At 36.7% G+C, this 26962-nt stretch overlaps 1 protein-coding gene and 1 pseudogene across 4 annotated transcripts in view; one reads left to right on the top strand and one right to left on the bottom strand.

Moving 5' to 3' along the window:
• The window catches only part of TENM4 (teneurin transmembrane protein 4), a 2911279-nt gene that overhangs the window by 2824648 nt on the left and 59669 nt on the right, over positions 1-26962 (bottom strand). The gene's annotated exons all lie outside the window — the stretch shown is intronic.
• On the top strand, positions 20432-21400 carry LOC123601095 (annotated as a pseudogene).

Here is a 26962-nt window from a genome sequence, read left to right as displayed (position 1 = left end):
CCACTGGCACAATCAAGTAAGATTCAAAAAAACTTTTGGAAAGCCTTATACACAGCAGAGATATCTTATTTTATTTTCTTACAACATCACTTGATAGCTATTACCCTTAGTTTTTACATAGAGAAATCAATTCCCAGAAACGCGTTCTCATCTAACTTCAGAAAGTGTGTAAAATTTTGAGCCAGCATGCAATTTCGTACCTTCTGACTTAGAGTCCACTATCACCCTATGCTTTCCACTGTGCTGTAGGTTGAGTGTTAACTGCACATTCTTCAGAGTTATCATTCTATGACTCAGATTCAAGGGTTTTGGTATGGATGCTACAGTAAGGCAACTCAAACACAGCTGAATGTTTTTAAATAAAATAGCAGCCCTACAGGATATATACTTATATAATGTAACCAGGTGAAAAAACCCTGTACCATAACAAAATGTTTCTTGTCATAAACTCTTAATCGTTAATACATTCAGTCTCAGGAATTCTTAAAATGGTAGATCTCTCCGTATTTCACTCCCAAGATTCCCTATTAGAATCTCTGCATCTGATGTTAACAAAGCATCCTGTTGTGTGAAGCTATAGCAGATAATTGCCCTTGGGTTTTGAATATCTTTACATTGTGTTGAAAAAGAAGAATATGCATATAGCTAGATGGGATGAAGATAAAGGATTAAATAAAACTTAACAGAAAAGCAAAATAAAGGCTTATCCTTTTCAGTCCCATAATTTGAAAAAAAAAAAAAAAATTCCCCAAACAGATCTGCCCCGAGACAACCTTAAGCAGCATTAGGGTTAGTGATTTTGGAACCCAACCAATCTATGAGAAACTTCTCAGGGAAGAAAAAAAAGTGATAATTACACAGCACTTGTTATATATCAGTGCTTTTAAAAGAGATTTCATATGTATTATCTCTTTTCAAATGTATAAAAACACTAAAAAGCAAGTATCATTTTATTATCCTTATTTTACTAACTGGAGCACAGATGGGTGAAGTAACTTGTCTAAGGTTGCTAGCTCTTTCTTGGATGATCTCTTATTCCTTCTTTTGTTGTTCACACACCACTGTGTGCATGTTTGCATCCCATTATTGTTATATCCTGCCTTATATTTGGGAAAAGAAGTGGCTGTGGAAGATTATCTCTCCCTGGATAGGTTTCAAGATACTTCAGTGTAAATAGAGGCATCAAACTGAGAGGATAACCAGGAAACTTTAGGCTATCACCACCAACTACAAAAAGAGTAAGTAACAATTACTGAAAACCCACATTAAGTGTTTTACTTACATAATAACATCAAATCAACAAATAGCTATTTACCCTTGTTACTAGATAAAGAAACTCATTAAGTGGGAGTAGCTTACCCATTATGTCAGAGTAAATGACAAAGCAAGAATTCAAACTCCAATCTGTCTCCAAAACCCATGCATTATCCCTACTGCACTAAATACCAAGTTGTCCTAGTCTGTTTGCCTCAACTAAGTGATGGCATGAATTCAGACTGTTTTGCATATCAAAGGGAAAAGTAAAAAGTTGTTTAAATGTGAGATGCTAACACGAGTTGTGATAAGATGACACTCACCTTCTGCTCAGGAATAAAACTATTATTCATTTGAAAGCCCCTATTCTCAGTGGGAAAAAAAAATAAGGAAAAATACAGACACAGTGAGGATTTTCTACATTGACTGGATCTTCGCAATCTTTCAGTCAACAGTATCTTAAAGAGGAATGCCAATCCATTATAACTTCAGGATTTGGTACCATTTTCACAATGAGCATAGCAATGAACATAGCTTATGAAGTCCAGCCTCTGAGTACTTGGCATGCTGATCTCAGAAAAGACAAAGGGGTGATATGCAACATGATAACCCTTAAACAAGTCTATTATGACCATTCACTGTTTCAACACATTCACCCAGACGATTCACTCTTTCACCCAGAGAATTTTGTGAGTCACTGGTGGAAGGGGGGGATACAAAGATGTCTTACAATCATTTTTTTTTTATATAATTGCATTGGCTTAGTTTTGAAAAAGTTATTTCCTCCTTGGCAATTTGGTTATAATTACACTAAACAATTACTAGAGAGAAAGAGAATTAACCCTTGTGGATGACATAAGTTATATGAGGAACAAGTGTTTTATGTATGTTATCTCATTTAATACCCCCACCAACCCCAACAAATGTTACAACTAAGTTATAGACAGACGAGCTATTTTTCCAAGAACAGGAAAAAATGTAGTGGTACAGCAGAAATTCATACTTTCTGGGGGCGTCTGGATGGCTTAGTCAGTTAAGCATCTGACTCTTGGTTTTGGCTCAGGTCGTGAACTCATGGCTCATGAGTTCTAGCCCCACATCAAGCAGTTCTAGCCCCTGCTTAGGATTCTCTCTCTCTGCATCTGCCCCTCACCCCCACCCCCACTCAAAATAAATAAATAAGTTTTTAAAAAAGAAAGAAAAAAGAAAGTCATACTTTCTGGCTCCAAATACCCTGCCTTTTCTTCTCACTCAATTCAATATTGTAATGGCTATGGCTTCATAAGATAATATGGACACTTGTTCACTTTACCTTATTTGGGAAACACACATACACATACACAGAGGCACTTACACACACATATACATGCGATACAACAGAAAAAGAAAGAAAAAACTTAACTGAAACAGTATAGCCTTAAAAAGAGTTAGGGAGGTACTTGCTAACGACACATTCAATAAATGTTTATTAATCTTTCAGGAGCCAGCGGAAAAGGGGAGTTTGGTGAGCTGGGACAGAAAGAGATAATTGTTGGCATAGTGTTCCCAAAGAGTTGGAAGGCAATGTCTTATGGGGAGGGGGGAGGTGGACATTAGAAATGTATGCTTATGTAGAATCTGTGCTGTGTGAGGCATTGTGTTAGGAAGTTTTGTACAATATCTCACCTGATCTTCAAACAACCCTGTAAAGTAGGAAATGTTAACTTCTACAGATGATCATGTGAATGTTTGAGAGATTATATAACTTTTCAAGTTCCTGTTAGGGTATGACAAGAAGAGTCTAACCTCCATTTCCACACACTAAAGCTGCCACACAGTTGGAACAATTATACATAAGTTAAGAAATTAACTTTTTTAAGAAATTAATTCTTATAACTAAGATTGGACTTTGAAGGAAGGTAAATTTGGGAAATTCAAATCTCTTTTTTTACTGCCAAATGGCAGATAATGACCACTTGAGAATAATCATTAGCCTGACCTTCTCCTTTCTATTGACTCATCAGCAATGCTCCTTAGCTACACTAAAGGGGTGTCCTCACATCCTCACAGACCGGCAGCTGCTTGGCCTGTGCTATGTCCTCCACTAGGTGTGATAGCAATGGAACCTGGGGTCGGACCAAACCTCTGGGAAAGAGCCAAGTTGTCCACAGGAGATTTTCAAATATGAGTTAAATAAAAAGGAAGAACAAAAAAGAATATAATAAGCCCATTAGAGCAATCATATATTATCTTCTACCAAAGCCACTGAACTTTGTTGTTGCTCTTACTGTTTTTCATGAAACAAAACAAAGTATGGAAAGAGGCTGCAAACCTTCCATGCTGTAGCGGTCTTGGGATTAACCTTTTTTCGCCTCTATACAATATTACTGTCTATGCTGGTTCTGAAGTTCATTAGCTCTTTGAAATCTTGTGTATATTTTTTGTTTTGTTTTATATTAGAAACACTTTGTAAATAATATTACTTCCTGTTGTTTTTTAAAAAAAAAAGAGTCAGGGATACAGAAGCCAATGCTTTAGGTGCAATTCAATATTGTTCTCAGTATTTAATTATTCTCAGTCATTATTTAGCTTAACCTCATCCTTGACTTCTGGCATAAGTAGAATATTTCTTTCAACTTACCAGCTAGCCTTACACTTTTAGTCCAAAACATATCCTGTGGCATACTTCTAATGATCTAGAGGCCAGAATGAAAACAACTGTTCTTGGTTTTTAATCCTATGAGGAAAAATGATTCCAGAACTTTACTTAAAATTAATCAAAGTGCAGTGTTTATTTTGCCTTTTTAGAACCTGGCTTTTGACCTAAGATACACTATGAAAATATTCCCCCCAAAAAGAAAAAATAGTCCTCTGTCATCCATTTCTAACTCTATTGATTTCCCTGCTATAAGACTATCAAAAGCATGAAATCCCTTCCAATAATAACACCATGTTATCCATTAGGTTGTGTCCACACTCCCACCCAAAATGACATGTTGAAGTACCTCAGAATGTATTTTTATTTGGTAAAAGAGTCAGTGCACATATAATTAGTTAAGATGAGGTCCTACTGAGTAGGGTGGGCCTGTAATCCAATCTGACTGGTGTCCTTATAAGACAGTCACGTGAAGACAGAGACACAGGGGAGAAATGCCATAGGTTGACAAAGCAGTGATTGAAATGATGTAGTGCAAACCAAGGAGCACCAGAGATTATCAGCGAGTCATCAGAAGTTAGGAAAAAACAAGGAGGACTTTCCCTACATATTTGGAGGGAGTATGGCCATGCTGGCACCTTGATTTCAAGCATCTAGGCTGAACACCGTGAGAAAATAAATTTCTGTTATTTTAAGACACCCTGTCTGTTGTAATGTGTTTCATCAGCCCCAAGAAACTAACACACATGATAACAAATGTGTATATTTATTGTAGACTCCACCATATTTGCATGCTTTGTATTGAATTCAGGTCTCAAAGTAATGTTTTTTATGTCTATTTAATCTATCTTAAATACACTGGCATTCCCTTAACCTGGTACTTATTCCTCGATATCAACTATTTCCTTACTTTCCTTACTCCTTATGCAAATCTCAGTTGGAAAGTCTCCTTCGGAAACAGGCCTTCCCTCACTACCCTATTTAAAATAGTACCTCATACCAGGGGTGCCTGGGTGGCTCAGTTGGTTAAGTGTCTGACTCTTGATGTTGACTCAGGTAAGGTCATGATCTCATAGTTCATGAGTTCAAGCCCCACACTGGACCCTGTACTGACAGAATCCCCCTGCTTGGGATTCTCTCTCTCTCCCTCTCTCTCTGTTCCTCCCCTGCTGTGCTCTATCTCTTCCAAAATAAATAAAAAGCTTGAAATAAAATAAAATAAAATAAAATAAAATAAAATAAAATAAAATAAAATAAAATACAATAGTACCTCAGATTGCTCCTTATCTCCTTATTCTGCTTTATTATTTTCATGTCACATAAAAATTCCTGACACTATATTGTATATTTATTTTTGTACATATTTTCTGTTTGTCCAAACTTGAGGGTAGACTCCACAGAGATAGGAATTTTGTCTTTTGCCCTCCTTCGTACTTTCAGTATTTGTAACAGAGGTTAACACTGTAGGCATCAAAATAAACTTTGAGGGTTGAACAAAACCATTACCATTCTGTATATGAGGAACCTGTTCTCAGTACTAATTTAATATTAGAAAGGACCAAAAAGTTCACCCAAATAGGCTAATTTGAATTCTGTATGTTGTTATTGTTTCTATGCTGACTTCTAAAAAGATTATAGCTTTTAAAGACCTAGTTGTTCAGATTATTTTATACATACCAGAAGTGTATATTCTATTATCTAGTTCTGAAGCTCATCTCTTTACAACTTCAAAATAGAAACACTGCTTCACTTTCATAATACAAATTTTTCTCTGTAGAATAATGTCAACACACATTACTACAGAGCTTTTCTTATATAGGAGCTCTTAAATTCAATCATAAAAATGCTGAATTCATTTATTCATTCAATCGTTCATTTATTCATTTGTCCTTAATTAAATATGTGCCCCTGTTATGGGGTAAAACTCAGGCTGAGCACTGTGAGGGATTTATTTTTTTATTTTTTTTATTTTTTAATTTTTTTTCAACGTTTATTTATTTTTGGGACAGAGAGAGACAGAGCATGAACGGGGGAGCGGCAGAGAGAGAGGGAGACACAGAATCGGAAACAGGCTCCAGGCTCCGAGCCATCAGCCCAGAGCCCGACGCGGGGCTTGAACTCACGGACCGCGAGATCGCGACCTGGCTGAAGTCGGACGCTTAACCGACTGCGCCACCCAGGCGCCCCAAAGCACTGTGAGGGATTTAAAGTTGCAAACTGGTGCACCTGGGTGTCTCAGTCAGTTAAGCATCTGACTTCAGCTCAAGTCATGACCTCATACTTCATGGGTTCAAGCCCCATATCGGGCTCTGCGCTGGCAGCTCAGAGCCTGGAGCCTACTTCAGAATGGCTCCTGCTCATGCTCTGTCTCTCTCTGTCTCTCGAAAATAAATAAACATTAAAACAAATTTAAAGATAAGTGGCAAAGAGGCTCAATGTTATAGTCCCATGGAAGAGATAAAAGAGATATATAAATCAAGATATTTTAGTTAAAAAGTGATAAATCCATAAAATACGCATCATACTAGTTAAATTAAAAAAAGACATGAAGCCAGAGCTGTGGGTCCTCACCTCTCACTGAGGTTTGATACTCTATTTGTTCTCCTTCCCCTCAGTCCTAAGGATGTTAAGGCCCCCCTTCCCATCATTTCTAGGCTTTGGGTGACTCACTTTGCTTCTTTGTTCCTTTAACTCTGGCAACACCTCTGTAAATTCATTAAAGTTTATTTATGAAAGCTGCTTCATTTGAACCTTTTGGGAAGAAATCTATTTCCTATGATATAATTGCTGTACTTAGTATATTTCCTGATCTATAGTAGTCACTCAATAAATGTTATTTATTAACAGTTACTGTTATTCCAAACTATACTTTCTTTTTTTTTTTTTTTTTAATTAAGTAACTCCATGCCTAATGCAGGGCTTGAACTCATGATCCTGAGATCAAGAGTCGCATTAAGGGCTTAACACAGGTGCCAGGAGTCCCCAGACTAGAACATTTCTAATAATCACGCAGCCATGCATAAGCAGGTATGAATTACTACTGCAGATACACATTCACTAATATTAGTCTTGAACTAATTTCACCTTTAATTACCAAAATATGCCTTTATTTTAAGTTAACATCAGGGAAAAAAAAATTGATCCTACTGGCATATGAAGCAAGTTTTCATTATTTCATTGGTTGAAACTTATCGTAAGCAAGCAAACATTAAAATCAGAAGTACTTTTGAAGGAATAAATACACTTAAAATTTCTTAGCTTTCTGAAAAATTTAATGATAATTACATTTTTATTATAGATAATAAGATGATTAATATTTTGAAAGTCCTAATAAAAAAATGTAGGTCAATATACTTTAAAGAGCTTGTTGGAAATTAATGATTGTCCTTTGGCATTTTCCACTAATTTTCTGTCTTTTAAAGAATTGCAGAAGATAAGTGTTTTGTCTGAATCAAGCATCTCTTGTATCAGATTATATCCTTAACAAGTGCATAGAAATAACAGAAATGATTTTGTGCTCTCCAACTGTATTCTCAGAACCCTCTTAGGAGCTTCTGAGAAAAACAAATAAAGAAAAGAAGGGTGATATTATGTGCTGAATTGTATGCTCCACTCCTCAAATTCTTATGTCTAAGCCCTAGTGCCACAGAATGTGACTGCATTTTGAGACAGAGCCTTTAAAGAGGTAATTAACTCAAAATGAGGCCATTAGGGTGGGCACTAATCCAATCTGACTGTGGTCTTCTTAAGAAGAGGAGATTAAGACATACAGAGTGACAGCAGAGGTGCCTGGACACAAAGGAAAGGCCATCTGTAAGCCAAGGAAAAAGGCCTCAGAGAAAATCAACTCTTCCAAATCCTTGATCTTGGACTCACAGCCTCCAGACCTTTGAGAAAACCTGTTGATAAACGCATGTTGTTAACCCAGTACTGTACCACCCAGTAGGTGATATGTTGTCATGGTAGCCCAAGCAAACTAATACACTCAGTATATATTTATTTGATTACTTTTCATAAAACGCGTGAAGCATGTGATATTTTCACTAACTTAAGGAAAAACATATTGCCACATTTTTCATATAAAGATTATTAATTTTTAAAAATGTATAGGTAACATAATAAAAACAATTCCAAACATATTAAATTGCTGTTACAACAAAATTTTAAAAGCTTAAAGAATGTTTATCCTCATAAGGAAAGTCAAGATCATAGAACATATTTTTTGGCAAAATGTAGTAAAAAGAAAATATTGGTTTCATTCAAACTTATAAACAAAAAATCTCAGTAATAATATAGAATCTAAAATAATCTCTGAATAGCAAAATAATGGAATTAATTTCAAACTTTTCTGCTTTTTTGGCACATATTTATTGAGCAACAGTGATAAGGTATCACAATATAGAGTTGTCCAATATGATAGCCACTAGCTACATGTGGCTATATAAATTTAAATTGATTCAAATTGAATAAAATTTAAAATTCCACTCTTCAGTTGCACTAGTCACATTTCAAGTGTTTAATAGTGACATGTGGCTAGTGGCTAAATTATTGGATCGCGCAGATATAGAACATTTCTATCACTGCCCACTGTTCTATTAGACATTAGTCCTGGGTCCATGTCCCGGATTTTTCACTTACTAGTTATTTAATCTTTCTGTAACTCAATTAATTTATTTTCAGGTAGGGAGCAATGAGTAAGCCAACTCTCAAAAGATTATTATGAGAATTTAATGAGCTAATACCTGTGAAGGTCAATTGTAAATTGAGAAATGTTATAATAAGTGTTGTGCTATGCCAAATGAATGTACTAGTGAGTCAGATATGTAGCCTAATTTGAAGGAGAGTATATGGCATAGGTAAGTTAAGGCTTGTAGACAAATAACTACCATACAAAATAGAAGGTGAGAAATACATAATTAATGGGGAACTACAGAAATGTTCAAATATTTTCCCCATTGCTTAGGTATAATAGTCCAAACTCTAAACAATCTGGTCTTCTGATCTCTTGGTTATTTATTTGTTTGTCTTGTGTTTTTCTTTATGCTCTATTCTACCTAGATTTATTATTATTAGAGTTTGCTTTTTTTTTTTTAAACTCAACTCTTCCAGGCAAAACCTCACTTTCAGACTTTCCTCACTCTTTCCTGGACTGTGTAACGTGGGGCTAGGCTGCTCCAGTTTGACCCCTAGCTTCTTCCATCCCTTCATCTGGCTGACTCATCTCAGACACCACCATTTCTCAGAACACTCCTCTGACTATCCTAGTTGTCAATCATCACGATTATGGTATTTGGTTGAAATGTCCTGTAAACTGAAATTGCCTCTCTCTCTACTGACTGCAAATTCTGGATAATTAGGAATTATTATTCTCTCTATCACTGTTAAACCCTCAACACCTACCACTGTTGCTAGCTCACAGTAAGTGTCCAATATGTTAACTGAAAAAGGGAAAGAAAAAATGCTTTTAGCTGATGAGATTATAGTATATGTGGGTAAGTCATCAAGGAGATGGTGTTTTAATGACTTCCTTCAAATGTGATTTTTCTTTCCTTTTTGACTCAACCATGCTGTGTGCACCACAAACAAGGACTAGGTCTTTCCTTCATGTCTAACATAGAACCTAAGCCTACATTTTGATTCACAAACTTAATATTTGGCATACTTTATCTATAATTTGTTGTTTAGTTCATTGCAGAATTCACTAAATATAAACTAAAGTGGGATAGAAAATATCTTAAGTATTTCATAGTCATTTACTTTGTGCCTGGGAATGCCCCCACCCTTTTATATGGATTATTTCATGAAACCCTTACCACAACCCTGAGAGTTAAGTATTATATTCGTTTGACAGATAAGTAAATAAAAGCTAAAGGCAGTTAAGTGACTTGTCAAATGTAGAGCTAGTAATTGGTGAAACTGGAAATTAAACCAGGTCTATCTGATTTGAGGGACAATACATATTCCACCAGAACAGTAAGGTAACTATGGGATGATGACTCCATCTCTCAATCATAGGTAATATTTATGTGAAAATTTGAGGTCCTTTTTCCCTTGCAACCAGGGTAAAGGATATCTGATTTTTTTTAGATAATAATTTCACTCATCTGTTATTTCTGTCATCACAAATGTTTTAAAGATATACTGTATTTAAGCTCATTTCATTTATAGTCTCCTTGTGCATAAATATCTCTTTAATCCATTCAGTTTGTTTCAACTTCTCAGATTTAATTTACCCCAAAGTTTTTCCATTGACAACTTACTGTATAGAACAAAAACATTCTTCTCTAAATAACATTTATACCAATGAAGAGCATTCACTATTCTTTTTTCATTTATGTATGTGTATGTATAGGTATATGTAAGGAATCTGAGATAAACACATTTGATACACATCTCTGGGAAAAATGATTCTTTCTTAATGTTTTACAATTTTTTTCATTTATGAATGTTTGAGTTGATTTATTGAGTTTAAACTAAACTGATACATTATTCATATTAATGATGCACATAAATAATGTTGATTTTTATCTCCAAAAGTTCCTTTAACAAATTCACTAGGAAGAAGGCTATAATTCATTGCCAATACTTTATCAACTCATTAGAACATGAAATTTGTAAGAATCTTTGTTTAGCTCAAGGGAGAAAGTGTGTAACATTTCTTCATAGGTAAGGTGAATGCTAAATATACTCAGGCAAATTAGAACAAGGACAAATTATTATTATCAACATTTTAAAAGACAACTCTTGAAATCTCCTAAAAACGGCTGTTCCACTGCATTTTAACTCTCTACAAATTTGGCATGAGAACATTTCATTTATTTTGCAAAATAAACACATCAACCTGCTAACTGGAAAAAGTAACCATGTTCCTAACATTCTCAGTGATATCTGTCCTGTCAAAACCCTTCATTTTTTCATGTAATTCAAATTCCAGGATCTTCCACACTGTCTTTAAAATGGTCCCAAGTTAGAAACATCTACAGTCATTCAGAGTACTATTCATTGTGTCATTAAAGAACCTACTATGCCTACTTTGGCAGATCAAATTGTCATATCCAGGGTGAGGAAAAAGGAATAAGGAAGATGAAGACTGACGACAGCATCAAATATAAAGCTCCGAGTAACCATTCATTCACTTTGCAAACATTTACCTAAAATTTATTCATGCTAAGTAATTCCTAGCTACTACAGATACAGAGAGGAGTAGGATGCAGTCCCTGTGCTCAAGAGACATTTATATAAGTAACTAAAAAATGCAATAATAGGATTCTAGCTATAAATTAGATAATATCTATAGCTTGGATAGCAGAGTGCTGACACATGAAATATTCTCAGTAAATATTAGACTTTTATTATATATAATACTATAAGCACAGCTACATTATACATTCATATATATTACGAATACTACATGCCATATATATGCAATTTTTGTGCTATTATTATCAATAAAAGCAGAGGGTTTTATTTTTTAAAGTTCTGAAAAGTAAAGTGTTATAATTAGGATGAGAAAGGAAAGTCACCAAAGCTCTCATAAAATGGTTAACAGATAAGGTGGATCTCAAGAAATAAATCAGATAATACTTATAGAAAAATAAGGAGAATTTTGTACTAAATAAATAAGCAGTATTTCACTTGTGTGTGGGAAAAGAGGAGCTTGTGTCCTAAATCCTGAACTTCAGGGGGCCCACCCCATCCTAATAGTGTGACTATTCCCCACCCAAAGTTTACACCTCACATTTTAGACCATGCTCTGGATATACAGGTCACTGGAGTTCCAAAGAACCATACAGTCTTTTATTCCACCTTCATTCTCTTAGGTGCTGACCAAACCACCACTGTTGGATTTTTTTGTTTGTTGTTTTGATAGAAATCACATATTCCATTGTTTTGTTTTTTTATAGAAATCACATATTTTATTTTATTATTTTATATTTTTAAATATAATTTGTTGTCAAATTGGCTAACATACAGTGTATAAAGTGTGTTGTTGGTTTTTGGGGTAGATTCCCATGGCGAACCACCATCGTTCTAAGTATATTACTGAATGGTGGCTCAGGGTTGTCTTTTTATGAGGTGTTTGGTTAGAGACTGAATTAGTGGGCTGAGCTGTTCAGATGTGGAGGATTCAGAACATGGACCAGGGATAACAGTTTAGGGTAATTTTTCTTTGTGCCACTACATTCTGGGGTAGAATTCTAAGGCAAGAAGAAGATTCTAAATTTGAACTGAGATTTCAAAACCATTATCAAATTATTTTTGTCAAAGAAAGAAGATATACTTAACAGTGTGATAATCAATTTGCAGTTTTTAACTATTTAGACACATGTACTTTTTAACGAATTTTTAACTATTTAGGTAGGAGGACCTCCATTTGGATGCTTGCCCCAGGACCTGAAAAATGGATGGGTTTGTGACCTACCCATAAAAGTAAAGTTGTCCATGTCATGGTATATTGATCTATATAACAGAAAAACAGACAAGAGAAATGAATAGTGGGGAGAAAACGGTGACTAGAACAGTAATGTTAAATTCAGATCAGAAAAGACTGGTGCTAAGAAGCAAGAGTTTTATCCTCTAGAGTGGTGTGGTAGGGAGAATAATGGCTTCCCAGGATATCTACATCCAAATCCCTATAAACAGTGAATATTACCTTACATGGCAAAAGGGATTTTGAAGATGTGATTAAATTTCCAGATTTCGAGATGAGGAGATTATCCTGGAATATCCAGGGGGTCCTAATCTAATTATATAAGTCCTTAAAAGCTGAGAACCCTCCCCAGCTGTGTTCAGAGAGATGGCCCTATGGGAAGAGAAGCATGAGAGGGACTCAGGATTGCTGGCTCTGAAGTGGAAGGAAGGAACCATGAGCTATAGAAGGCAAGTGGCCTCGAGGAGCTAGAAAGGGCAAGAAAACTAATTCTCTCCTGGAGCTTCCAGGATCTAATGCAGCCCTGCTGATGCCCTGACGTTAGCCCCTAATACCCATGACAGATTTCTTTCCTCCAGATAATAAATGTTATTTTAAGCCTCTAAATTTTTATTAATTTGTTACAGCAGTGATGGAAAGGGCAGAATATAGGCAGCATCATTGGTGAGGACTGGCTTATTTAGCCAACTCCTAGGTAAAAGGAAGTAGCAGAAGATGAGCATTTTATGTAGAGACATTGCCGAAGTTCTGATGGTAAGGAAGAAGTAATAAAGGGAAAATACGGGGAAATGATGCAGGTTTCTGAATTGCAGGACTTCTCAAAGCCTCTCATAAGTTAGGGCACATTGTGACTCTCCAAGAAGGATACACAGCATTTCCCTAAATTATTTGAATAAGGACAAATCAGTTTATTTTCATATGGAGGAATACCTCACCAGGCAGAACGTTGCTTGTAAAACTATTATAAGGAAAGAGTCATCAAAGGATTCTGAATAGGGAAAGAACCTGATCCAATATCAGTCTCGTCCCAGGCTGGCTACGGGCAATAGGAAGATATCTCATTGTATCCTATACTTATGCTGCATTCAAGGTGCAAGCACAGAGCCAGGTACAAGAGGGGGACCAAATATTCTCTAGCATTAGAACAGGGCAGTAAATGCTTTAAATTCCTCCGAATCTTCTCTCTTAAAATATATACAATGTTCATCAGTACAAAGCATTAATTATTCAATTTTCAAGAATCTAAAAAATTAATTTGTCTTTTTATTAGTTATTTATATATACTGGGAAGCCTTTAGGAAGGCAATACTCAAATCATTATTGTTTTCACTTAAAGTGGAAAATACTGCAGAGAACATTGAGTGAATCCTTAGTAGTGTTGAGGAGAGAACTCACATCCAGAGGTTGGCAACGTGTTTATGATTACACAGCTGTCTGACGGTGTCCTTACGGCTAGAGCCCAGTTCTCTCATTATCCGAAATTGTGGTTTTCCTATTATTCGTTAGGATCACTGTGCAGTAAGCATTATGTTTCAGGGAATATTATTAGAATGCAGTATACATACATGTATAGACCCTTTTCCCTTCTATAAAATAAAATTACCATCTCCTACCTTCCACTGTTTCCAAAAAGTTTTAAATGGATGAGTTTTGCAGATGTCTTTAAGATGATAATAGGGTTCTACTTTACTTAAAATATCTGCTTGGAATGAGATAGAATTGCTTAATTCAGTTAACTTGTGTGGGCATAGTTATAAATTCAGTGGCATATTTTAACATAACATGCCATGTTCTTCCCCTGTTTATTTATTGAGCACTTATTAAGGACAGAGCCCTCTGCTGGGCACCAAAGATACAATGTGTGGGACACACAGTCATCCTTAAAAGAGATTTTACTTTGGGTTGAGAGACAAGTAAGTGATTCAGAAACTGGCAACTAAACCCGCAAGGCAAGTAGGGTTCAGGAAAAAGGAATACAATATAAGCAGAGAGCAAATCATAAAAAGAATTGTGTTTGCTACAGACTTAGGGAGCATCAAAGACTATCCAGGCCTCAAAACTACCTCACTGGGACTCAAGAAAACCCAGAGTACAGGACAAGAAGAAAGAGGTAGAGGAAGAGGAAGAGGAGGAGGAGGAGGAGGAAAAGCAGGAGGAGGAGGAGGGAGAAAGAAAGGGGAAAAAGAAGGGAGAAGGAGAAGGGAGGGGTAGAAGAAGAAGGAGGAGGAGGAAGTACAGGAAGGAGAAAATGATTCCTCCTCCCCCTCAGTGGCATTCAGCTGGCCCATTTTTGTATGCTCCTAATACCCTAGGGACACCCCCAGTTTTGCCATTGTTTCAATACTTGGTAATGCCCTGTTTATCTATTTACCTGTGTGTGCAACCAAAAAGATTTTTAATCTCCTGTAGGTAATTAACCAAGTGGTCTTCAGTTCTTATCTTTTCCATGACAAGCAAGGTGCCAGGCTTATGGTAAGTACTATGTTAATATTAATTAAATGAATTATTAAGGCATGAAAATATTTCAGAAGAGGGAATTATTCTTTCTCATTACTTTTATTCCTGCAAATACAATACTTACTGCTGGGCTGAGCATTTGAGTTTGCATCATATCCCTTAGCACCCTTTGATTTGGCAGTAGGGTGAGTCAGAGAGTTGCACAAACTCAGGTTCGCCCTGACTTTCAGAGACCCACAACAGCCAGTCCATCTCTCAGCACTACAAAGACAGAATCCCTAGTATAAACTATTGATTTTAGTTAATAACAACATATCGTTAGCTCATCAACTGTAACAACTGTACTACCCGATGTGAAATTTTAATAATAGAGAAAATTGTGAGGAACTGCTGTACTTCCTTCTCAATTTTCTATAAACTCAGAATTGCTCTAAAAATAAAAGTCTATTACTTTAAAAAAAATCTAGTGCACATATGCTTACTTTTCATCTAAAACTTCAGCGTATTGAATTCTGTGGGTATGGTACACTTCAAGTGTATGTTTCTAAGTTCAGGAATTAGATTCTTAAATTTTACTATATAAAGTGTTGAATTTTATGACAGCACATTTTTTTTGTTACTAGGATAGTTTAGATTTAAAAAAAATTTTTTTAATGTTTATTTACTTTTGACAGAGAGACAAAGCAAGAACAAAGGGGAGGGGCAGAGAGAGAGGGACACACACAATCTGAAGCAGGCTCCAGGCTCCAAGCTGTCAGCACAGAGCCCAATGCAGGGCTCAAATCCATGAACCGTGAGATCATGACCTGAGCCGAAGTCAGACGCTCAACCAACTGAGCCACCCAGGGTCCCCATTACTAGGGTAGTTTAAAAACAAGTACAACTAGCAATAATTTTAAAGTGAAATATATTCCTATATAATCTTTACAGCTTAAAGTAGGCACTGTTGCTTTCCCCTTTATAGCTGAGAAAACAGACTCAGAGATTTGAGGTCAAATGTCTCACAACCAGCAAGCAGCAAGTCAAAATTCAAACTGAGTCATTTTTCTTAACATTTATGCTGCTTTTAACAACATAAAGGTTAAGTATAGAGATACTGGTGAAGCATATATAAATATATAAATACAAGGAAATTTGGGCCTAACTCTTCAGTTACTTGACAGACAGCCTGGCTCGTATCCACTACGTAGCAGCAACCCATCCATGTCCTCAACATACTGACCTATTTATTAAACAATATTCTGCCAAAAGGTCACAATTTAAATAATGAAAGCAATAAAGTAATGGATACATTTCTGGATGAAATACTGTTGGCTAATTCCCCCCGATCTATTCACAGTCATTTTTAATTAACATTTACAACAGAAAGAATTCCTGTTCCAAGCAAGCAGCTATGGGTTCTAGGAGCTGCTCAGCATGGAGGCCTAAATGTTATGCAATGCTAATATACAGATGGATGATCCAGGCGGGACTGCAACGGAGAGTCCTTCGGAGAGTGTAGAACTTTCTTCCTCCTAATCTCAGATATGACATCATTGGCATATTAAAACTTACCTACTTGGTACAATACATGTGTGTTGTAGGCCATGTGTCCATGAGGCTCATTTGTATTGGCTTTTGCATGTTGCTCTTTGAGGACTGGGAATGCTTTTCTCTACTACATAAGTACTAGTACCTCAAGTACTACTGAAAGAATTTCACCATGACTGAGAAAATGGGAAAATGAAAGCAAAACATGACAATGTCACAGTAAGCACAGTCCAGGAGAACTAACATTGTATTTTCAGATTTAAAAATGTTTCAAACCACAACTTTATGAAAATTGAAGCTTTTGTTTAGTCTATTTTATGTTATTTTATGTCATTAATTTCTTCCCTATTAATGGCATTGCAAAGCAATTCTGGAAACTACAGGTATAATTTCCAGGCAACAGACCCTGGTACATACTTGGTATTTTCGGGGTTTTCACTGAGACGGTATATACATCCTTTTTTTTCCCTTTATTAAAGTAAGAACCTTTATTATTATACTATTACTATTAATTATTATTACTGAATATATTCTATAGTAAAATTTGAGATCTAGAGTAAGATTTCTGGGATTTACACTGTACCTCCTCCAATATTCCTTAATAAGAAATTCTGGGGCACCTGGGTGGCTCAGTTAGTTAAGTGGCTGGCTCTTGGTTTTGGCTCAGGTCAGGATCTCACAATTTATGAGATCAAGCCTGGCATCAGGCTCTATGCTGACAGTGCAAAGCCTGCTTGGAATTCTCCCCCCCCCCCCTTCTCTCTCTCTCTCTCTCGTGCGCACATGCGCACGAGCGCAAAATAAATAAATAAACATAAAAAAAATAGAATTCCTCATGGCAAACTGTTGAAATCCTTTGGCTGTTTGAGGTTAGTTTGCTCACTTTAAAATTTAAATAATAATGTAATTTACTGCCTTGAGAAAATATCCAAACCTAGTATCCTAACATTTAAACCCCACTTCTACCCACTTGCTTTCTCCATACTCACCACATATCTCTTGGTGTCACCAAACCCCAGACTCCTATTGAGCCAAGAACAGTCAGTTGTACATGCTCTCCCACACCCAATGTCCCATAGCTCAACTTCCAAGAGGGCTGTCTCACTCCCTGCCTTCTTGCCCTAACTGTTCTATCTGCTAGCCATCTTCTTTTTCTTATTGACCAACTGACTTCTAAATCTTCGTTTGTCTTTCAAACACTCCTCTCAGAAATACCTTCTCTGCAAACCCTCTCTAGCTTTAGATTTATATCACACTGGGATGCCTATTCACCATTCATTCTCTGCTTTTGCCTTCCTAACACAACACCCATTTTGTCCTCTTCAAATTCTAGTTTCTTTGATTGCCATTCCTTGTTATTTCAGGATGAGGATGTTTGAGACAGAGGTCGAGGGAGAGATCTCATCTGAGAAGGTGCTATTCTACATCCACTTATCATGAGGTGCACTGGTCTGGACTACTGGAATCAGAGACCTGGATCCAATCTCAACTGTACTATTTACTGGCGGTGCAGTCTCTAACAAGTTTACTTTCCTGAGTTCTAGTTTTCCAGTATTATAATTAAGATTATAATGTCTCTTTTATAAGATTATTATAAAAGGTAATTTTTATGAAAGGCCTAGAATAGCTCTTGGCTCATCAAAAGAAAGGGATATTATATATGGAAGTATACATAACCACTCTTCTGTGTAGAATACTACACAATATTTTCAATAAAAACCCTAAGTCTTTTACATCTTGCAGCTTTCCTTTGTTCATCAATCTGTAAATTGCTGTTTAGTCATTTATGTATATGATATATAGACAGATACAAAGTTATACCATATATATATGTATATGTAATTACATATAAAGAGATACATAAACATATATTCATATATTTGGATATATGCGGTCATCTTTTTCCCCCTTCTCTCTCTATAAATATATATATTTATCTCTCTATGAATATATATATAAATATATTTATATTTATATTTACATTTATATGACCAGAAGATGAAGATGGTAGGTAAAAGTTCAGTGTAGTATATAAAATTCCAGCTCTGGATGGATGGGGGTTGAATTCCAATTATCTATGGCATCTCTTAGTAGCATGGCCTAAGCAAGCAACTTAAGACTTCTGAACCTCGATTTCTTTGTTGAAAGTTTAAGAAAATAGAATCTACCAGTACAAGTTATTTCTAGGATTGAAGGTTACCATCTACATGCAATGTGCCTGCATGTGTATGTGGGTGTGTGTGGTATGTATTTCCCCTAGGAACAACAGTTCAGTATTCATTAATTCAGTGTTTGTGAAGGCTTCATATAGCTACCACAAAGAATAAGAATTAAAAAAAATATATATATATATATATACACACACACATTATGTATATGTATGTATATTGTATTATGTATATATATATATATTGCATTATGTATATATATGTTATATATACATATAATGCACACACACACACATATATATATATGTAATGTGCATATATATCTACACATTTATTGCCTTGAGGATCCAATTTACCATTGTATACACCACTGCACTCTGTCAATAACTATTGTTTAACAAGGATTCAGTTCATTTTTGCAGAAGAAAGCAAAGGAAAAATAGAGGTATGGAAAGAAGAAAAGACATCAGGGACTGAATGGAAGGTGATTGCGTGCAAGACGGTTCTGAAACTCATCACAAGGTTGACATGTGGCTAATGACTCTTTTCCCATCAAAATTTGACTGCCAGGTTTTCATGGAATGTTCCTCTGTAATACCTTTCATGGTTGGTGCCCTTACTCCCTGCCACTTCCCCTGAATGCCAAATATACCTACACATGCTTTCATTTTTCTTCTTAAAATATTTGCCACCATTTATAGCATCACCTTCTTTGTCTCGGTCATCCTTTTTTCCAGTTATGACAAGCTCTTGCTAAATCTGTAAATGAGCTCAGAGGCTTCCTTCCTTTAGGATAATTCTTCATCTTTCTCCCTCTACTTTGCACTTCATGCTGGAATTGCTTGTGCCCTGTCTACGTATTATTTTTCTTTTCAAGCAAGCTGAGCAAGAGACCAAAGGAACAATTTAACAAGAAGAAGTAAAGCTATTGGTGATATATGAGAAAATTTTGACAAAAAGTGATAGTAATAATAATTCCATGAGTAAATGACAGCTACGAGTTGGGCATCATATTAGACCTTTTATATACTGTTATGGGCTGAACTGTGCTCCCACAAAATTCGTATGTCGAAGTCCTAACCTCTAGTACTTCAAAATGTGACAGTATTTGGAGATAGAGCCTTTAAAGAGGTAATTAAGGTAAAATGAGGTTGTAAGGATAGGCTCTAACCTAAATGACTCATGTCTTTGTAGGAAGAGGAGATTAGGACACAGATGTGCACAGAGAAAAGACCAGGGAAGACAGATGGGGATAATGGCCATTTAAAAGCCAAGGAGAGGTATCTTAGAAGAAATCAACTCTGCTGACACCTTGATCTTAGAATTCTAGTCTCCAGAACTATGAGGAAATAAATTTCTCTTGTTTAAGCCCCCAGGCTGTGGTACTTTGTTACAGCAACCCTAGAAACTAATACATACGCTTATTTTATTTGCTTCCCACAGCATCCCATAAAGAACAAATAAGTATCACTCTCCCCTTTTTATACATGGTGAGAGGAAGGCTCAAAAATAACATTTGAAGGATGCCATTTAAAGTGGAAAATCAACCCACTGAAGAACGTGATTAAATAGAAACTAGAAGCAAAAATAATCTGAAGCAATAGGTTTGTAGGCTGATCCTCATACATTAAATATGTTTTCTAGTTCCCTATGTTATTTACTTAACTGATTTTGTCCATTTTGTGCCACGCTTTGTGATATGTGCTGAGGATTCAGAGAGAAAACAGTTCTTGCCCCCCAGAAGCCCATGGCTTTTTAGAGAAGATCCGCACAAAATTCATTCATTAATTCAATATATTGTACTGGATATATTCACTACATCTAACTGCCACAAGTCTAGACACAGACATGATCAACTCTGCTGAGCATCAAGGAAAGCCTTGTAAGCAGACAGGTGGGCCTGCAGTCCTGTGGTGGTGCTCCCCGAATTCTCATATCCCTGCCAGCACCTTCTGGATGGCTTCCCAGAACCACAACCCAGCCTCCACCAGCATCACTGCTTGCTGCCCACAAAGGAGCCAAGCCCAGCCAGGGCACTGGCCACTCCATGGGCAAGAGGCTACAGCAGGAGCTGATGACCCTGATGATGTCTGGCAACACAGGAATTCCTGTCTTCCCTGAATCAGACAACCATTTTAAGTGGACAGAGGCCATGCATGGAGCAGCTGACAGAGTATATGAAGATCTGAGGTATAAGCTTTTCTTGGAGTTTCCGGTGGCTAACCTTAAAATGCACCCACAGTGCACTTCCTCACACCCTGCTACCACCCCACTGTGCACACCTGGGGTAACATCTGCTTAACATCCTGAAGGACAAGTGGCCCATCCTGTATGATTGTCAGGATCCTCCTGCTGTCCATACAGAGCCTGCTAGGAGAACCCAACATTGATAGCCCTTTGAACATACAAGCTGCTGAGCCCTGAAAAAAAGCCCACAACCCTTAAAAAGTATCTGCAAGAAACCTACTCAAAGCAGGTCTCCAGACAAGAACGCTGTCTTATCCAGCCTCTCTCCTTGTGTTGTCTTTTTAGTTTTCCCTTAGATGGTCTGCCCTTTCCTTGATTTCTGCATAGGACTGTATCCTAACCTGTAGTGTCATTTTTGTTTTCTGTTTTTTGTTTTTTGTTTTTTTTTAATTAAGTCTCTGATTGAGTCCTTATGATAAATATATTAAATGAATACATTTTGGGATTTTTACAAAAATCAAAGGTCTTAAAACAATGACTCATCTGAGGCTTGAAGTATGAGGTGATAAGACAGAACAACGGCTGATGGCTTCTCAAATGGAAACAAGGACCTATGCTACTGTTTAGTCACTAGCTGGGCAAAAAAGCAGATAAACAGAGCAAGGTGAACTGAGGCACTCCTGAGCCATTTCAGTTTTCATCCAGACTAGCCTTGCTCTGACATGTTGCTCCCCTGAACACAGCATGGCTACTGCTTCCAGCAGAGTTACCTGCAAATAGAGGAAACCCTGTCAATCCTGATGATAGACTGACTAACTGAACAACTGGTTTATACTTGCCCATTTATTCTTAATCTGAGCTGATAATGCTACCAAGCTCTTCCCTTGGGAATGTATATGAAGATAAATGAGGTAATTTATGCCATAGGGTTCTGAACTCCTTAGAAGAAAAATGTTACAATAAATTTACAGTTATATTATATATTCTTTAATAAATATTTGATTGGATGTGCATAGAATATCTATGATCCCTTAAGAGATTTAGAGGAAAATAGCCAAGAAAAGACCTATAAGCCTTAAACTGCCAAAACCCCAGAAGATGATTTAAGCAATGCAATAAGTAAGTAGGTTGACCTATTTCTCATTTTAAGGGCAGAAATAAAATTACCATTCCTATGTAGGAAAAGGCTTCTTCCCACGGCGAGTATGAGCAATATTAACACCAAGCTTTCTCTTTCTTTAGAAACACTTCTAAGTTAGGTTTAGAATGAAAGAAGCTGAGACAAATACAAAAATACAACCATGAAAATTAATTACAGTAGCAGGTCCTTGACTAACCAATCTAGTCCCTTTTATGCTGTCCCTCAGTCAGGGTACACTGTGGAAAAAGCAAGGGCCTTGAAGTCATAATGACTGGTGTTCCACTCCTTTCTCTTCCAATTATAGGCCTCTGACCTTGGACAAGTGAGTGACACTCTCTGTGCTTTCATTTGCTCATCCATAAAATAAAGACATTAATAGGCGATGTGAAGATTTGCTGTGAATACCCAATAAGATAATTTTTTTTTCAAATACCTAGAACTCCAGCCAAGGTATAGCAGATGGTTGCCAAATGCTATATATTGTGCTTTCCACCAAATGTGTGGTTTCTAATAGCCATGGCATTAGACTAAATTTTAGGACTTTAATGATGATATATTAAACAGTAATTATATTATCTTATTTAATCCCCAATAACCTTCTATAGTATAGATACTAGTACCATTACTATTTTACAGATGAGAAAACTAAGCTTTAGAGAGGTTAATGGAAAATTTAAGAAGGGGAGGGGGCCCTGAATGGCTCAGTTGTTTGAGTGTCCAACTCTTGATTTCAGTTCAGATAATGATCCCAGGATCGTGGGATCAAGTCCCACACTGGACTCTGTACTGAGCATGGAGCATGCTTGAGATTCTCTCTCTCCCCCACCCCCTTACCCCTCTTCCCAGCTTGTGTGCGCGCTCTCTCTCTCTCTCTAAAATAACAAATAAATAAATAAATAAACAAACAAATAAAATAAAGAGCTTAACGAACTTACCAGATTCAGAATGTTAATAAATGGCACACGATAGACTTCACACTAGTACAGTACAGAAGAAACTACTTTAAAAACACCACCAGGGGCAACTGTGTGTGTGTGTCAGTGTGAGTGTGAATGTGTGTGTGTGTGTGTCTGTATGTGGGTGACTCAACCCAAGCAAAACTTTAGTTTAGTTCCTGTTTAATGATGATAATGATACTGATTATATCTCAGGTTTCTATAACATATTTATATTTTATAAATTGTTTTTCTTTTTCTATTTTTTGTTGTTTGTTTGTTTTGAGGGATTTCTTTTGTACAAGAGAAATTTAAGCATTCGGAGTGAAGAAATCACTCCCCCATATTTTAGGAGATAAAAGTGATTCTCAGAGAATAAGTAACCCTACCTTATTTTTACATACTTAAAATCCATACTAAAACACTGTAGTTTTGCTTTTGATTAACTAACACCTTTTCACTTTTTAACATATCTTAACTGCGAGATCTCTGTGATAAATTAGCAATTGTTGGGAAAATATTCTACAATCATACTAGTGTTGCCCATGGGATAATGCTGCTGGGCAGTGGGGCAAAAGTCCTGGTCAGGAGCCCCGGCTAAGCTGCTGACTAACCTAGAGAACTTAGGCAAATCACTTATTTATGCTCAGGGTCACCTTCTCAGGTAACAATGGCTATAAAACTTTCATCTAAGTATCTTACCTTACCAGAGTGGAGGTAGCTCAGCCCCAGCACCAGCAGCTATGCCCTCCATGGCTCAGGTCTACCACAGACTCCTCAACTAACTTGTTTCTCTCTTTATCCCAGTGCTTGTATTTAGAGTTTCTTGTTCCATCCTTCAGGATTGATTGTCTAGTTAGACTATACCCATACTTTGGTTTAATTTTTCCCCACTTACTCTGTCTCGGATTATTCCCAAATTCATATGCTGCAGCCTGTAGGTATTTCCCATTCCATACTAAATTAGTTCAGGCCTGAGGAAAATGTAGTGCAGCAAATTCAGAAGTCTGGGCTGCTTCTTGTCTGGGAGAATGACCCGTACAGAATATAAAAGAGACAAAGGGAAGTGAAAGAAAAAGAGCAAGGCCCAGAAGTTAATGGGAGAAAACTTTAGGGAAAATACCAGTTTAGGATGGCCATGTACTCCCCCGCAGAGAGGGTAAGAGCTGAACTTTTAGGAGACAGATGTGCTTGCAAAATTCTATGTGACCCAGACATCTCCAAACACCTCGAAGATCACTACCAGACATTGTGGGAGCTCCTGAAATGTAGGTGTATCATGTCTTATTCTTGATTATGTCTGCAGTAACTGGAGCGATACACTGATGGTAGGGTACAAAGATACGTGTTCAAAGGGAAACCTGCCTTTGTTCCCAAAAAAATGTTCCTCAGTTCTGAAAAATGTAATTAAGTACTCCTAAAACCTAAATATAATGCCCTAAACATTTCTATCCTTTTTACTCAGTGGGAAGAAGAGAGGTAGATTCCAATAATTTAGACTCAGATAACCTATTAGTGAAAAGAGTAGAAACGTGACGTCTGAGGTTAAAACAAAATTAAATAAATGGAAATGAATATGTAGTTGTGGTTCAAAGTTTGATGAGAATAAGCATAGAAATAGGTTGATGTAGGGGTGCCTGGGTGGCTCAGTCAGTTAAGCATCCGACCTCGGCTTAGGTCATGATTTCGTGGTTCCTGGGTCCCGGCCCTGTGTCGGGCTCTGTGCTGACAGCTCAGAGCCTGGAGCCTGCTTCGAATTCTGTGTCTCCCTCTCTCTGCCCCTCCCCTGCTCGTGCTCTGTCTCTCTCTGTCTCTCAACAATAAATAAATGTTAAAAAATATTTAAATTAAAAATTTTTTTAAAATAGGTTGATGTATCTGTGAAATATCACCTTTTTTTTAATTTTTTAACGTTTATTTATTTTTTTTTTTGAGACAGAGAGAGACAGAGCATGAACGGGGGAGGGTCAGAGAAAGAGGGAGACACAGAATCCAAAACAGGCTCCAGGCTCTGAGCGGTCAGCACAGAGCCCGACGCGGGGCTCGAACTCACGGACCACGAGATCATGACCTGAGCTGAAGTCAGACGCTTAGCTGACTGAGCCACCCAGGCGCCCCTTCACCTCTTTTATTCAGTATGATTTTATGGCAGTCAACACAACATATTTTATAAATTCTAAGATACATACTTTATGTTTTAACACTTCTGAAGTTGGGATGCATCTTAAAATTGATAGCATGAATTGGCTTAACTGGTAGCATTTTTAATGATACATAAAATAGCACTGAATTTTAAAACTAGTAGTATCTTATAGTCAGTGAATTATGTTAATAAATATATGATGAATAAGTTTTTGAAGGACACAGAAAGAGAAACCTTTACAATTCTTACAAAATTTCAGTCAATAGTTCTCAAACTTACAAATACATCAGAATCATCTGGAAGGCTTATTATATAATACAAACTGCTATCTCTTCCCCCGACCCCAGAGTTTCAGATTCAGTACCTCTAAATTTGATGCTCAGACCACTCGTCTGAGACCCATTGTTGTAGGCCATTTAAAAAAATGTTTGTTTTATTTTTTCATCTCAACTTTCACTGATACTAATTTAAAATTTTCAGTTTGACTTTTATGATATCACACCTAGAAAATTATTGTTGCCTCCTAAATTGTCTACTTAACTGTCATGCTTTCCTCATTTAGAACAATCTTTTTTTAGAAATAACAGAGTTAGTACCTCCATACACACACACACACACACACACACACACACACACACACAGGCATACGTGTGCTTAGTTTATAACTGAAGGTTATTCATAGACCATAATCTTCCTGATCTAATCTACTCCTCTGAATGTTTTGACCATGGATTCAGCCCAAGAACATTTTATCAACTAGTTCCCAATATGTCAATCTAGTTCCCAATTTGTCAATCTCTTTTACAACCAAATGTGTTTGCACTTACTTGTTGCTCACCTACAGGGTGCAGGCCTACTTTATTTAGTTCAGCACAGACTACTTTTCCAGAAACATCATCTGCTGTTTCGATTTTTTTTTTTGAATACACCAAAAGAGACATTACTTCTTGACATGAAGTTCATTAACATTATCATATAGTCATATTACATAATCATTATGTGGGTGTGCTTAATTTTTACTTCATCTAGAGTAGGATCATCTTACACTGAAATCATATTTTATTTCATTTCTCTGAATGATTAACAGAATTCTTGTCACACCATTAAGACTCAATGAATGTTAAATGGAAGTATATGTGGAATTAGCTATATTTTCAATTAGTTTTTGGACTAGTATGCAAGTGGTCAATATACATATGTGGTTCTATTTGACTCAACAAAAGACTACTAAATATTATGTGGAAGTTCTTATCTAAGGCACTGAAAAGAAGAGAGATGGAAAATATACAGGATCAATTTGGCAGTACATATATTTATTGAACACCTACAACTTGTTACATGCATCTAAGAAACTCTCAGAGTAAAAGGCTAATGATACTCCACCAAGGGGCAATGTTTTGCAGAAGGCTGTGAAAATATTCTGTTGAGTTAAGAGACTCAATATTGCTCCTTATAGTATTCCACTGAGGTTTAAACAAAGAGCTTTCCAAAAAGAATTAAATCATACTCACTGGGGCCAGAGGAAAGATGGTCCCCTCCAGACATGAAAGGAGGCAAGTGCATTTCAGAAATAAATGACTTTACATAGACGCACGGGCCTCTCAAGGGTGGAGTAGGCACTCCAACTGGAAAGCTCTCAGACTAAATCAGACAGCAAAAGGTCATGACTGACAAAAAGGGAATCTCTTCTAACTTCATTTTTTTTTAATTTTTACATTTCTCAACCTTAATAAGAAACTGCTTCAAGCCTCTTAGTGAGTGACTCAGTTTCAAGTGCAAATTGAAGAAAGATAGGTCAAGACAGTGCTACGGTTCAGAAATTTGGGTAAACACATACTTGGTTTCCACACCAGTGCTCTTAATCAAATAATTTTAAGTATTTTATTTGAACACTGCACACGAAAAAAGACAACATCCTAAAGCACATTATCTTCTTTTTCTAGTATCTATCAAGATTCTGGGGCGCCTGGGTGGCGCAGTCGGTTAGGCGTCCGACTTCAGCCAGGTCACGATCTCGCGGTCCGTGGGTTCGAGCCCCGCGTCAGGCTCTGGGCTGATGGCTCAGAGCCTGGAGCCTATTT

Source organism: Leopardus geoffroyi, chromosome D1 (assembly GCF_018350155.1).
Source record: "Leopardus geoffroyi isolate Oge1 chromosome D1, O.geoffroyi_Oge1_pat1.0, whole genome shotgun sequence".
Classification (NCBI taxonomy): Eukaryota; Metazoa; Chordata; class Mammalia; order Carnivora; family Felidae; genus Leopardus; species Leopardus geoffroyi.
Note: the sequence above shows the minus strand (reverse complement) of the source record. Positions and strands in the feature narration are given on the sequence as shown.